The sequence below is a fragment of the Camelus bactrianus genome, chromosome 13 (assembly GCF_048773025.1).
Source record: "Camelus bactrianus isolate YW-2024 breed Bactrian camel chromosome 13, ASM4877302v1, whole genome shotgun sequence".
In the NCBI taxonomy this organism is placed as follows: Eukaryota; Metazoa; Chordata; class Mammalia; order Artiodactyla; family Camelidae; genus Camelus; species Camelus bactrianus.
In genome coordinates, this window is record NC_133551.1 from 73,467,247 (window position 1) to 73,481,287 (window position 14,041).

The following is a 14,041-nucleotide window of genomic DNA, read 5'->3' on the forward strand; positions in this document are numbered from 1 at the left end:
TCTCAGCTCTTGCACCTCCTCCACCTAAGGGCACCTTTCCTGGGCCCTCTCCTTTGTCTGGCTAAGGCCTGCTCTCCTCCAGAAAGTTCTCCCTCATCACCCCCCGAAGCATCCCGGGCACACCCGTATCACAGAACTTAACACGGTGTGGTATCCCTGCGACCACTGCCTCTGGACCCACTCCCCATCCCAGCCAGATCATAAGCCTTCTCACGCTCAGAGCCCGTGTGGGGCAGTGACTCAGAGCACAGGCTGGGTCTGCGACCAGAGTGACTTCTTGGCTGTGTGATCCCAGGCAAATGATTTGATTTTTTTGTGCTTCAGTCTTCCCATCTGTAAAATGGGCATAATAAACCCTACTCAATGGGGTTCTTGGGAGCAATATAAGTTAACTCATGGAAAGTGTTGAGAACGGTGCCTGCCAGCACACAGCAGGTGCTCAGTAAACCCGAAGCAAACTGGTCTAAATCCAGGAGGAAAAGGTGGTCCACGTGTGCAGGTCCGCCGGGGATGCACACAGCCTCGGGCCCGGATGGAACAACTGGCACTGGCTGCTTCACCTCTGCATCCTCCGCACAGCCCCAGACTCTGCCCAGGCAGCCTTCAACAGGTGCTTTACAAATCCATGCCGCTTCAGTGAGAGCACACCACATGAGATTGTCCAATCCTCAAAATTCAGCTCATGAGCCGCTCACCCAAGAAACCTCCACAATTGTACCTGCCTACGACGATACCAGAGCTACTGAGACTCAGGAAAACTGCAGCCCCCCAGCCCGGTTCCCACCTACAGGGCAATGAATCCCGCATTAGCTCCTGCTGTATACACTCTGAGCCTCGAAGAGACAGCCTCCCACCGCTACAAGGTCCAGGAAGATCAGGTACTACCTGCTTTGTCTTGTAAAAAATTCAGGGGAAACAGTTACACCAAGACAAAACTTGATCATCTTGGGTCTCCCCGTGGCTGAAGGAAGGAAAGCCAGCCCCACTTTTCCGCTTTGTCTGAACACAGCTATTTAATCTGGCTAGCGAAGAAGCATAGTTCAACCCAAGGAGAAAATTCCCCAAGGATCCTTCAAACGCACCTTCCAGGGGAGAAAATTGAGACCACACCCCCAAACCCAAAACGTGATGGTTAAAACCACATCTCGCACCCAGCGCCCCGCAACTCGGGCAGCACTGTCTTGGATGCCACCGCTCAACCCTGCTCCTAACCTCTGTCTCCCTCCACAGGGTTGCCGAAGCGTGCTGGGGAGAGGACGGGGCAGGAGGGGACAGGAGAAAACCATCCCAATCTGCTTCTATAAGAGTGGCCCACAAACTTATTTTTAGCGGTTCAAATGACTTTCCCCCAAAGTTAAGCCTTGTACAAAACCCTACCCCGTTCAAGAAAAAAAGAAAAGAAAAAAGTCTAACTACTCTGTTCAAATGGCCTGTCTTCCCGCTCTGCGTGGCCCCCCTGAGGCTCTGCAGGAAATGAGGGGCCAGGGATGTGGTGTCCACACCCCCACCCATGGGACAGAGTCCCTCACCGCCTTCAGAGCAGGTGGTCCCGGGACACCCCATACCCTAATGTCAGAGCCGCCGAGGAAACAAGAGCACAGTTTCAAAGCCCCAAAGCCCCGTCTGACCCTTCTGGGACTTGGCTGTTATCCCTAAGGCTGGTCTGCCCGGAAATGAGGATGTCCCCTACGTGCAGTCGAACTGGATGATGGAGCGGTGACTGCAGCCAGCGAGACACAGACATGGGGCTCTCGACACCGGCCTCTGCCCTTGCATGTGTTCGAATTTTTCCATTCAAAAAAAAAAAAAAGTGTAAACACTGACTGCAAAGCAAAACCTCAGCAGAGGGAGAAACCCCAGTCATGGCTCAGACTCAGCTCAGACACCGCAGCAGCCGAGACAGAGCAGGCATTCAGGGAACACTGGCTGAATGATGAAGGAATTAAAAAAAAAAAAACCCTTTATCCGAGCTGTCCAGACACCCCTGAGTGTGACCCGATGGTGAGGAAGACGGGCTTTCTGGGACCCTGGAGAGGGGTGCAGGGCAAAGAGAGAAAACGTGAGATCTACAAAACTGGCTCAGTAAGCTGGACCTGGGACGAAAGGGGGAAAGCCCTGTCTTCTGAACCTCACACTTCTCCAAAGACGAGGAGGATTCTTTAAAGGGACCCTGACGTTTATGTATAATTTATACATAAGCTTCACAAAGGCAGGGTGACTCTTCTCATTAGAGCTTCTTAAAATCTCCAAACTGAGCCCCTCAGACCAGCAAAATCCCTCGCAGGTCTTCCCCTCCCTCCCCTGTCTCATCAGACAGAAATCCACAGAGGCACCCCCAGAACTTGGCTGGGTCCCTCTCCCCACAACGACAAAAACAGCCGTCTTGTCCTCTGGATCCTGTGTTTCATCTCAGGGTGGCATGAGGTTCCCTGGGATCCGCCCAGCAGGCAGATCCACCAACACAGCCCGTCTCCTGTGTGGCCCGTTAGCCCCCACTCCCGAGAAAAGGTGCCCAGCCACAGTGCAGCCCTGCCCCAGCCAGAAACCCCAGCCCTGGTCAGACCTCCGGCTAAATCGCCAAGCAGACGGCGAATGATGTGTCCAGAGGGTCCCCAGCGCATCCAGGCCAAAGAGCTGGGGAGCTGAACTGGTACTCCTAGCACTAGTTCTCTGGCCAGTGTTGAATGCACTGCAAATGGAGACAAAATTTCTAATTTATGCACACATCCTTGGAGCAACGTTTGGGGCGCACGGGGTGGGGGAGGGACGCAGTCACCAGTGCCCACTTGGAACCCCTGGACCCAGCATTCAAGGCCTCCCTGCTACACAGCAGCCTCCCGGTGATCCTTATGACAACGAGTCCCTCTTCCTCAGCAGGAGGGCAGGGGGTCACTCTGCCTCCCTGCCCCCAACCTCGGAAACCCCACAGCCTGCAATCAGCCTTCCCAGTCACAGGAGGACTCGCCGTCCACTCAGCACACCTGGCAGTGAGCTAGTGTTTCCTGCACACACCTGTCGTCTCCACCTGCTCCATCCCAGACTCCCCAAGGCCAAGGGCTGCTCCACACACCTGCAGTGTTATCTCTGGCAGACAGGAAGTACCCAATTAATGATGCGGTGTGTTCAGCACTCACAGCAGAAAGAACATAGCCGTGAACCAGGCCGACCTTACATCATCCACAGAGCCATGTCACTTCCTGCAGCGCAGAAAACGCCTCTGAGGCTCACTTTTCTCCTCTGCACACAGGGAGGTAACACCTAACTCACGGGTTGTTTGAAGGATGAGAAATCTGTCTACAGAGGCAAGCACAGCGCCCGGCACATGGGAGGCATTTGACACAGATTAAGACCGTTTCTGGCAAAGTCATGCACAGAGCAGACAGGAGTCAAGATATCCTCAACTAGATGTTGGCCCAAGAATGGGAGGAAAATGCTGTCAGAGGGCTCCCGTGACTGCAGGACCGGTGTTCCCTCAGGCGGTGACAGCTCAGGTCTCCCCCAATCCAGGCCTGTCTACAAACTCCCCCATCCGCAGTCATAGCACCGTGGCTCTGGGGGCCGCCAGGCCAGGACCCACTGTTGGAGTCAATGGTGGACAAAGAGCAAATGGTCCAACTGCTCGTGGACACTGCTCGGGGCACCACTGTCCCAGAGCAGGGCAGGAAGCTCTCAGTCACACCTCAGATGAGACAGACAGTCAGGTCTCAGAAAACTGGGAGGGAAGCGGGGAAGGAAGTGATGTCTGAAGCTGAAGCTCTGCTCCCAGATGGGCCAGTAGGATTTTAAAGTGGTACCAAATCGCAAAGCAGTCAGACCAATCCTGGAAGCAGTTCCCACCCTAGGCAGCTGGGGAAGAAGGTGCTCCACGGCCCCCTGCCTCAGAGCTGGTCCACAGACATGAGGCATGGTTGCTTGAGATGGGGGAGGGGGTGGCCTGCACACAGTGAGCTTGAGACCAGGTCATGCCCCGAAGGCCACATCATGGGTTTGGGAATTTACTCAAAGAGCAACAGTTGCTGACGATGGGTTTCAAGAAGCGAGTTGATGTCCTCAGGGGTTCACTTTAAAAAGCTCGCCGAAAAAAATTAAGAACAAGGAAGAGATTCGCTAGCTGCAAGAGGGCAGTGGCTGGGTCTTCGGGGGCGATGGATATGGAGAGAAAGGCAGGTGTCTGCAGCTCCAGGTGAATGTTTTAGACAAGCTCCCACCTCCAAGTGGCCCCCAAGTGAGCTAGGAGAGGAAATCCAGCTTCTTCCTAGGAAACACTTCAATCTGCAGTGCCCAACATAATTAGCCAGAGGCCAGACACAAAAGGTTCCGGAATGGATGATTCCATTTACAGGAAATGTCCAGAATCGGCAAATCCACAGAGACAGAACACAGACTGGTGCTTGCCACGGACTGGGGGAGGGGCACAGGGAGTGACTGCTTCATGGGTACAAGGGTTCCTTTTGGAGTGATGAAGATTCTGGAACTAGATGGAACTGGAGGCACAATACTGTGAATGTACTAAATGCCACTGAATTGTTCAATTTAGAACAGTTACTTTTATGTCATGTGGAATTCACCTCAATCTTTCTTAAAAACCATAATTAGCCCACATCGGAGCACATCACCACACTGAGACCCAGAGTGAGGACCGAGCCCATTTCCTCTGGGGGTTCACCATTTCCCCACACACCTGGGGCCACTTCGGACTCTCATCAGCCCCCTACATCCCACTTATCAGGCTGCAGGTGACATCCGATCCTCTGGCCCGTCCCTCAGCTCACTCATTTCTACTGCTCTTCTTCTTTGCAGAAGAGCTTGGTGATGAAGTGTGTAGACCCGGGAGCCAGGCTGCAGGGTTCAGCTCCCAGCTCCTGAGCAGCCCTGAACTGGTCTCAGTTTTCTCATCTGTAAAATGGGGCAGCAGCCACCTGCCCTACAGACATCACAGACATTATGAAGACCAACCGACTTCATGCACACACAGTCCCTGGAAGCACGCCCAGAGAAGCCAGCCTCCGCCAGCTGGCTGTTGTTACTGCACTCCGAGCCCAGCACTGTGCCTGAAGTCATCCCACCTCTTCTCCACTTGATCCCTTGTGTGTGGCTCTCCTTCCTACAATGGTGACTCCATCACGTCCAAACCATCCAGCTTGGCTTTCAAGCGCCCCTGAACCCATCCAGCCCATCCACCTACCTTCACATCCTCCACACTCCATCCCACCCCCACCTCCCGCATCTGGGCTGGAGGGTAAGAGGTATCCCCAGGAAAATGGGTTCTCTCGCACCACACACCCCAACTTGGCTGTGCCAGAATGCGCTCCATGATCAAAGCCGGGTTCTTAAGCAAACTGTGGCAGGAAGAAGCATCCACCACGCGGGAGGCCCAGGGCCCAGGCCTCCTGCTGCAGGGACCCACGGTGAAGATGGTGAAGACAGCCAGCAGGAATGAGTAATTACTCCGAGGCCCTCAGCCACTGCCTTGAGGAGTCCAAGTCAGAGCACATGCTCCAGGGGACCCCGCCCCTCCCCATAGGAGCACCCCTCAATCTCCCAGCCCCTCTCCCCACAGGCCCCTCCCCTGGTGTTCTCCAGCCTTCTGCCCTCATTCAGCCCCACTCCAGCCACACTCTAGCCAATGCTCACCTTCCACACTTGCCATTCTCCCACCTGAAATGCCCATTTGCCTTCCACGCCCCCTTCCCTCTGCTAGCGTGCCCCCAAGCCCTGGGGTAGGGAGACAGGCCTGTCTCTCCCACTAGACACACAGGTCTCTGAGAGTGAAACCCTCTCCGTCCTCTGTATCCTCAGCCCCAGCAGGCCGGCTGCATACTGTAGGTGCTCAATAAATGTTTGAATGAAAGAGTGAACACAAGCGGTCTAATAACAGCTCATGAGAAGAGGTTTTGGAGTCCTGACCGTCCACGGAGCTGTGGGGGAAATTCTGGTCAGGTCCTGTAACAAGAGCCCAAGGCGGGTGCGGTCCACCCCCCGCGCAGCACGCCGAGGGCCACGCACTGTGGCCAGTATTGATGCACATCACCTCCCTGAAACCTCGGTCAGGGAGGCCAAGGCTCCTAGGGGAAGCCTGTGTCCAGGCCACCTCTGAGCCCAGGTTTGTGTTCCTCCAAGCTCTGCTCAGAACCACCGAGCTACCGGCCTTTCCTGCACCCATTTGTCTGGTAGGTATCCAGCAGGAACCTACTGTGTGAGCTGGCTGGGGACAAGTGATGAACAAGATCCATGTGGCCTGGTCCCACCGTCTGCCAGCTGCCTACGTTGCCTCGAGGGGTTACTGGGTGGAAGGTGGGGTCAGGGCTACCTGTGGGCAGGAGCCCCACGGTTGCGAGGGGGTCAGGAAGAGGGAGGACCAGGGAAGCCCAGTTTTCCAGGTCAAGGGAGAAGGGCTTGCAGGACATCCACGCAGAAATGTGGCCGGACTGGTTGGCATGAAACACACTGGGCAGAGGCATCTGTACCTGAGACAGAGCTGGGGGACATCAGGACACAGATGCCGGGGACTGACGCTACAAGGTGGGTGAGGGGGACCTGTGTTGGGGGGGAATGGGGGAGACAAAGCGGGCAGGGCCAGGTGGGGCGTGGCAGTGGCCCCGGGGGCAGGGTGGGAGACAGCTCTCTCAGCAGGCAACAGGGACAAACGGATCCAAGCAGCAGAAATGGTGAGTGGACATGAGTGTGGGCAGTTAGGACGGTGGCCTCCAGGAGCTGCTGGAAAGACCTAGAAGTGCCGGAAGTGAGGCAGTAGAAACCAGGAGTGTGTGGCCCCAAGAATGAGAGGCTGGGCGGCAGCTGGAGGGGCTGCTTCTCTTGCCCAGATAGCAGCTCTGGGGCTCTTGGCCAAGTGAAGACTGAGCCCAGTGGCTTCCTGGCCCCTGCAAGCCCCCACAAGTGGCCTCACCTTACCTCTGACCAGCTGGAGAGGGCAGCAGATTGTGAGGCTGGGACAGTCACATCAGGGCAAGGCAGTAGCCCAGAAGTCCATCATCTGAGCCCCCTTCCTCCGCATCCCCACAAGCACCCGAAGGGCCACGATGGGGCCCCTCCCTGCAGCCTGTAACTCTCACAGAGGACAAGGAAAAACCAGAGACCAAGTGTCCACCCACAGATGAATGGATAAGCAAGTGGTCCCTCCACACAGTGGAATATTACACAGCCCTACAAAGGAAGGAAGTTCTGACATATGCCACAGCACGGATGAAGACAACATGCTAAGTGAAATAAGCCAGTCACAGAAGGACAGCGTGTATATGACTCCACTTATCTGACGGACCTAGAGTAGTCAAGTTCATAGGGACAGAAGGCAGAAGGGTTATTGCCAGGGGCTGGTGAGAGAGGGAGAACGGAGAGTTAGTGTTCAAAGGACACAGGAGTTTTGGTTTTGCAAGATGAAAAGAGTTCTGGAGATAGAGGCGCTGATGGCTGCACAATATTGTGAATGTACTTAATACCACTGAACTGTACACTTAAAAATGATTTAGACATAAATTTAATGTTATGTGTATCTTACCATGATCAGAAAGAGAGAAGAAGAAAGCCCCTAAACCAAGAGAAACCTTCCCAATGGTCCTGGCACCCTGGCACCCACCGTGGAGACCCCAGCCCACAGCCCCCTTGTCAGAGGCGGACCCTCCCAGAACACGGAGAAATGCCAGGAGAGTGGTTTCTGCATCCTGGGCACGCCACACCTCATGCCAAATGCTGCCGTGCTGCTGGCATTAACCCCCTTTGAAAGAAGGTTCCAAAGTTTTGGCCTCCAGCTCAGGCCTCTCTCTTGCCACCAGGCTGCGACGCTACCTGGACACACCTGGATAGACCATTTCCAGCCGGGACAGGTTCAAGGCACATCCATGTCCTTAGCCCTCCATGTTCCCTATAGGGTCACCCTCCGCTCTGACCCCCAAACAGACCCGCAATTCTTCACCTGTCTTCACACCCAGTGTCCAACTAGTTACCAAACTTGCTGATTCCACCTTGAAAATGCAGCCAGGCTCCATCCTGCCAGGCAGGAAACAGAGGCAACGCAACCCAAGGAAACATTTTTAATAGTCAGAGGCCCTAAGAGCAGATGCAGCAGCTGTGTGTGGCCCCAAGCAGCCTGTCTGGTGAGGGGCAGCTGTCCAGACCTTGTCACCAGGTAGGTCCCAGGTTCCTACTCAGTGTGGTGTTTACACCCCACATGCCCTCATTCTGGGGCCCACATCACCCACCACCTTCTTCATTTTCCCAGTAGCATCGCGAGGGCTGCAGATGCTCCCACACACCTCCACCCATTATCCACAGGCGGAATTCAAGATGGTGAAGCTTGGGTTTAGGTCGGGGGGCAGCGCTTGTGGATGGCCCATCCCCACAGGCCAGCTGTCCACCCAGGCCGGCACTGCAGAAGACGGGCCTCGGCGGGGGACATGGCTGGGTTGTCCTTGGCGGCTTCTCCAAAGGAGGCGCAGGGAGCCTGTGTGGTCCACCCCCTGACCAGACTCATTTATTTGTAATGCTGGGCATGACAGGATTTTTAAAACACGAAACAGCAGGAAGCTTCCCAAAGTAGGTGGGGTGGAGGGGTGGCAACAAGACAGGTCCTCCCCACCCCTCCTCTGTGAGCCATCCTCCCCTGTCACAGCCAGGAAGGTCCCTCAACTCCAAGTCAGGGAGAGCATCCTTACCCCAACTTGCCCCCCAAAGTCCCCCTCTTTGTCTCTTGAATGCTTCTTAGGAAGTACTCACAGGCAAACTGACATCACGCCTGAGATGTGCTTCCAAATAATGCAGAATTAGTGTGTGCATGGGTGTGTGTCTATGTGTGGGCGTGGGCGTGCACGTGTGTGTGCGTGCTGACACCTGCAGCTGGTGAGGGAACCTAAGAGGTTTCTCTCAACTTTGGGATCTGCTGTCAGATGCTCTACCACTGAGCTACACCCCCTGGAATCTGTTTGAAATTTTCCATAATAATAACCATTTTTTAGGGGGAGGGTATAGCTCAAGTGGTAGAGCACATGAGGTCCTGGGTTCAATGCCTGGTACCTTCTCTAAAAATAAATAAATAAACAGACCTAATTACCTCCCCCTACAAAAAGTATGAATAAAAAAATTTTTTTTTAAATATCCATTAAAAAAAATTAACACCTGCTTCCTAAAGAAAAGGCTAAGGCGATGGAGGTGGGATAATGTACTGGTTAAGGGCTTGGGTGCCAAAATCAGGGGAGCAAAACTCTAACCCCGGCCAAGTCACGTGGCCATTCCAGCCTCAGCAGAAGGTGGGCGGTGGGAGAACCCACTCACTGCCCTGGGTTCTTAGGAAGAGCACAAGGACTCAATCAGAGCCTCATACTAGTGCAAGCTGTAACAGTTCCCCTACTGTTTCCCACCATACGATAATATAATAATAATTGTTATTATTATCAAATAAGGTGCTGCCCATAAAGCACTAGGCAGCCCAGTGCCTGGCACCTACGAAAGCAGGAGTTTTACCCCTAGATTGGGAGGATGCTATCAGATGCTATCAGATAACCAGGAAATGGGAGAGCACTAGGCTGAAAGCCCAAAATAAAGGTCCTTTGAAGTTTGGATTTCATTGATCAGGCTTGGGGGGGGAGGGTAAAATTATGCACCTCTAGGTGGACTGAGGCAGGTCTATACCTGCCCTGTGCTTCTGTCTGATAAAGATGCTCGGTCGCAAACTTTTCACGAACGAAAAGATAAATTGATCACAAACACCAGCCACAATCTATTTCTTGGGAAGAATTGTTGCAAAACTCCCAGACTAAACTTGTGAAGGCTGTAAGAATCAGAGGTTTTGCTAAATGGGAAAACGTATGGGCAGCAAGTCTCTGCTTGCCCAGGAGGAGGGGGAAAGGTGCCAGGAGGGACCAGGCGCAGCATGGCGGAGCACAGCATCCAACGCCCTCAGCATTGGCCTCCACCAACTGGATGCCCACCACACTTCCCCACTCCGTAGGAAGGTGATTCCGCCACGGGTGTTAGAGTTTTACCAGGCAGCCCAAGGGAACCCACTGAAGGGTGGTTTCAGCCTGGCTGGGGCAGCCCAGCAAGGAACGCAGCCTCACCCAGCTCCAGAGTGACATCACCTAGGGCCCCATGCAGGACCACTCCTAAGAGCCCTGGAACTCCCAGAACCCACTGATTCTCCCCAGATCCCCAGCCTCCCTGAAGCCAGGCCTGCCCCTGTTGGTAACTGTCAGAGCCCCTGGGAGCAATGTGCCACTGCTTTTATTCTCTCTGCTTCCCTGGTGGTAGCCACACTGGGAAAGGAAAGGAAGCTTGTAAAGTTACTGCATTAGGCCACTCCACACCTCCCCATCTCTGTCTCTCTCTCTCTTCATCTACTGGGTAAAGCGCTCCCTGCAGAAGACAAAGCAGTAAGAGAACAAGAGGAGTGTTTTAGAGGATCTAGCCCAGCCCATCATTTACAGCTGGGGAGACACGAAGTGCCCAGCCCATGACCTCAGCACTGGCGACAGTAACCAACGGCAGCAGCAAGGGCTCTGGAGACTTGGTCCACGGCCCCTGGCTGTATAACTGGGGTAAGCTGGCCACCGTCTCTGGACCCTAGCTGGGAAAGGAAGGGCTGGCCCAGATGGATGCCCTGTAGGTAAGATAGGGCTTCCCTAGCTCTGTGACTCCTCAGTGTGCGAGAAGCCTGCCTATGCCCCGAATGCTTCATCTAGTGCTTTCCACCACGGAGGGGCCAGGGGCAGGGGTCAGGAAGGGGTACAGCAGAGAAGGGAGGGGCAGCCCCTCCCCCTTCCGTGCGGGCTGCCCTCACACCCAAACCAGGGTTAGAAGCCTGCTTCCCCTCAGCTGTTCTTCTCCAGGAGAGAATTCTTCCAAGGACACAGGCTTTAGTCACCAGAGATGGCATTTTTACCATCAACACCTGTTAAAACTCAACTCATGACCAGTTTCTGATGCTCCAGGCTGGAGTATTTAATTAAATATTACTCACGCAGGAAGCAGTCCCTGCCAACTCACCCCCAAACTGTACAGTTCATTTTCAGAGAAAAAGGGAGGGAGGGAGGAGCCTGTGCCCTCCTCAGCTGGTACCTCTCCCAGGTCCAGCGCAGCCCTCTTGAAAACTGAGAAAGGAAAGTTAACTTAAGAAGATCTCAGGAGCCAGCGGCCCCACTGCTGCTGGATTACCGTGGACGGCACATACACACTCAGCACACACAGATGCACTCAGAGACGCACACTAACTCACAGACACACTCCGACACACATGCACAGACACACGTGCACAGACACACAGAAACACATTCACACATACACATTCGCACACACTCACACACTCACGGACACACACACACAGCTCCCAAACTCTCCCCGAAGACCAAGTCACCGCGCCTCGGAGGCCTTCAGCATTCCAAGGAGCGTTTCCCTTGAACTTGAACAGGAAAATTACCACCGACGGACCCAGGCTGCTCTGGTTTTTCTGTTTTAATTGATTTCCTGACATAACTAACACTCGTCTCTCCCTTGGTTGCCGGGAGAAGCTGCGGCGGCTTCGGGGCGGCGGGGAGGGCGGCAGCGCCCGGGATGTCTCCCGGCGGGCTCCCCGGGGGAGGCGCTGCGGGCAGAGGTGAGGAGCCTCCGGGGGGCTAGTCGGGCCGCGCTGCGGATCCCAGCCATGGCTGGCGGGAAAAGCGAAAGTAACTTTGTGGAGCAGGGTCGCGCTGCCCCCGTGCGGAAGGGGCAGGCCGGCGCCCCCGCCTCGCCGCGGGGATGGTCGCGGGAACCGAGGCCCCGGCCGTTTGGGCACCTAGAAGTCGGAGGGGGCCACCGAGCGTCCTGGGCCCCCTTCCCAGGTCTGCAGCCTCCGAGGCTCAATCACGGGTGCGACGGTCGTCGCGGCCGCCGGGACTCCTGTCCCATCTCGCCCCCGCAGGTGGTACCCTGGGCCGCGCGACCTACCCGCGCCTGCAGCTGCAGCAGCAGCAGCGACGCTGGGCGGCGCCCCGGCCGCCCTTCCTGGGATCCCCGGCGAGAGAAAGGCTCCCCGCGCGCCCCTATCGGGTCCCCAGCCGGGACCCCACCCGGGACCCCACCCGGTCCCCAGTGTCCGGCCCCGCGCTCGGGTTCCCATTCGATCCCCAAGTGCCGCGATCCCCACGCGCACCCGGCCCGGACCCCCACCCACCCACGTACCCGGCCCTGCCTACCGCTCCCGGGAGGCCGCTGCCGCCGCTAGCTCTCCGGGGCCGAAGAGGCTCCCGCCGCCGGGAGCGAAGTCGCCTCCTCTCCGTGGCCCCGGCGCCAGCGCCTGGAGCCTGGTTCCTGCTGCGAGCGCGCGGGCTGCCCGAGCGCGACTTCTGTGCAAAGAAGAAAAAGCAACCCAAGGCTTTAAAGTGGAAAAAAAAAAAAAAAAGAAAGAAAGAAAGCGCCGGGGGCGGGGCCGTCCCGGGGCCGTCCCGCCCCCGCCCCGCCCCGCCCCGCCCCGCCCCGCCCTCGGCTCCCCCTAGGGCTGCGGCACGCGGGGCGCTGTGAGCTGCTGGGGCGGCCGCGGGGCGCGGGGAGCTGGGCGGGCGGCCGGTCACGTGCCCGGCGCTCGCTCGGCCGCCCCCGCCCCCGCCCCCTCCTCCGCCTCGCTGCCATCCCACCCGGAGGCCATCGGGGCGCGGGAGGCTGCGGCTGGGAGGCCGCGCGGGCGGCGCCGAAGCTGCGGTCCCTCTGGAGGACTCTGGGAAACGCCGGACAGCCCTCTGGACAAGAGGCCGGGGTTGCAACACTTGGCGGGCTGCGGTGGTGCCCGGCCCCCGAGTGGAGGCGAGGGGTTTACTAATAATTTTTAAAACCTCTCGAGAGGGTCGGGGTTTCTTCAGTAACCCCGGGAGCGAGGCCTTGCTTGCCTCATCTGAAATTCCCAGCAGTTTAAAGTTCCGTAATTCTAGGGCACAGGAGGGGTTCATGGGACCGCACATAATCCAGGGACGCCACGCCCGGCCGGAGCCCACCCCTCTCGACGCATTTCCTTCTCTGTACCCACAGACACGGGGATCTTGGGACTCCCAGACCTAGGGGGAATCAAGCAACTCGGCATCCGGGCATACAGCAAACGTGCTCCATGAACGTTTGTTGAATGAATGATGGAATGAAAGAAAGGAGGGAGGGAAGGAGCAAGGGCCATAGCCCGGTAGGTACCCACCACCTCCCACCCCTCTACACTTCTTTGTATAGAGTGTCCTGTGGCTCTAGGTGACCAAAGGAATTTTCCTCTCTTGCCCCCAACAGAGCAGTCACTTGACCTCTAGAATGGGGAAGACTTCAAAGAAAGATATTCTTAAAGAACAAAATCTCCTTGCATTCCTCCACCCCTCATTGTATGTAGTGTCTATTGAAGGGAATGGAGAATTAGCATTATTGGAGAAGCTGTTAAGAATAATGTGGTTCCCTAGTTATTTCATCTTTACCATAACTCTGTAAGAACGGGACTGTTACTCGGGTTGTAAAGATGAGGTAGCCGTAACTGGCCAAAGACCCTGCTGTAGCAGAGCGTGGAGCCAGCTGGGCTCTCTGAGATCCCAAAGTTTGTTGTCTTCTCACCTCACCATGCTGAAAATCAGGTTTTTTTGAATTTTAAAAATACTAAGGCTCAACTAGCAGTCACGGGCAGGGCAGGCCTGGGTGGTCGTTCTGGCCTTGGTTAACATTCCTGGTTCGAATTGTCTAGGATGTTGAACCAGGCCAGGCAGGAGGGCAGCCATTGCCAGCACCCAGGGGTGCTTTGCATTTAAAAAGAGCACTGGACTCCCTTGGCCACTTGCAGTTTGAGAACCATTAGTTGTCCCAAGATGCAATGACACTTGAAAGAACTGTGAAAACATCCAGGCAGGCAGGAGGTCTGTCCGAGTTCCCGGTGTCCCCCAGAGTAGTCTGATCCCTGGAAAGCATGGCCGCCTCTGTGCTCTCTGTGCTCCATTTCCTTCCCTCCGAGAATAACCGTAGTTGGCATGTTACCCAGGATGTGTACGCCCCTCACCGGAAGTGGTCCTGGAAGGGTGGGCTGGAGGCTCACGCTGTA

The 14,041-nt window shown here is 55.9% G+C and overlaps 1 protein-coding gene across 2 annotated transcripts in view; it reads right to left on the minus strand.

Moving 5' to 3' along the window:
- The window catches only part of SPSB1 (splA/ryanodine receptor domain and SOCS box containing 1), a 62,252-nt gene extending 49,871 nt beyond the window's left edge, over window positions 1-12,381 (minus strand). Inside the window, exon 1 of one of the 2 annotated variants that reach the window (XM_074377482.1) lies at window positions 12,183-12,381. The gene's annotated coding sequence lies outside the window, so the exon portion shown is untranslated. Of the gene's footprint in view, window positions 1-12,168 lie in introns of both variants that reach the window. The other variant, XM_074377483.1, reaches the window with a different exon arrangement.
- Window positions 12,382-14,041: the final 1,660 nt, after the last annotated feature.